Here is a 1047-nt window from a genome sequence, read left to right as displayed (position 1 = left end):
CAGGGGACAGGTGAGACCCCAGGGGACAGGTGGGACAGGTGAGACCCTCAGGGGACAGGTGAGACCCCTGGGGGACAGGTGAGATCCCCAGGGCACAGGTGAGACCCTCAGGGGACAGGTGAGACCCCCGGGGACAGGTGAGACTCCTGGGGACAGGTGAGACCCTCGGGGGACAGGTGAGACCCCTGGGGACAGGTGAGACCCCCCAGGTGTGACCCAGGGCCAGGTGAGACTCCCCAGGGGTGACCCAGGGCCAGGTGAGACCCCCCAGGTGTGTCACTCACCCAGCCCAACCCAGGGGTGTCCCCACACCCAGGTGTGTCCCAGGTGTGCCCCAGGTGTCCCAGGTGTGTCCCAGGTGTCCCCAGGTGTCCCCAGGTGTGTCCCAGGTGTGTCACTCACCCAGCCCGTGGTACAGGACGCTGCCCTGGCCCAGCCCCTCCTCCACCTTCACCAACTGCAGCGTCAGGCGGGGCCCGATCTGGGGACAGGGGGGGGACAGGGGGGACGTCAGGGAGCCCTGGGGGCACCTGGCACCTGTGTCCTTAATGTCCCCTGATGTCCCCAATGTCCCCTCAGTGTCCCCAATGTCCCCAGGATGTCCCCATTGTCACCTCAGTGTCCCCAGGATGTCCCCAATGTCCCCAATGTCCCCTCAGTGTCCCCAATGTCCCCAATGTCCCCTCAGTGTCCCCAATGTCCCCACTGTCACCTCAGTCAGCCTCACAGCGCTCTGCTGGCCCCCCTGGTTCCCTGGTGTCCCCAATGTCCCCCTGGTGTCCCCAATGTCCCCTCAGTGTCCCCAGTGTCCCCTCAGTGTCCCCAATGTCCCCATTGTCACCTCAGTCAGCCTCACAGCGCTCTGCTGGCCCCCCTGGTTGCCCCTCCCAGCGCAGTCCTGGGGCAGCTCCAGCACGTTGTGGGTCCCGTCCTGCTCGGCCTCGCTCTCCGACAGGGCCACCTCCCTGGGGACAGGGTCACACAGGGTCACACAGGGTCACTGGGGTCACCAGGGTCACACAGGGTCACCAGGGTCACACAGAGTCA

The sequence above is a fragment of the Manacus vitellinus genome, unplaced genomic scaffold, assembly GCF_001715985.3.
Source record: "Manacus vitellinus isolate BGI_N305 unplaced genomic scaffold, ASM171598v3 scaffold_214_pilon, whole genome shotgun sequence".
NCBI classification, from domain to species: domain Eukaryota; kingdom Metazoa; phylum Chordata; class Aves; order Passeriformes; family Pipridae; genus Manacus; species Manacus vitellinus.
Note: the sequence above shows the minus strand (reverse complement) of the source record.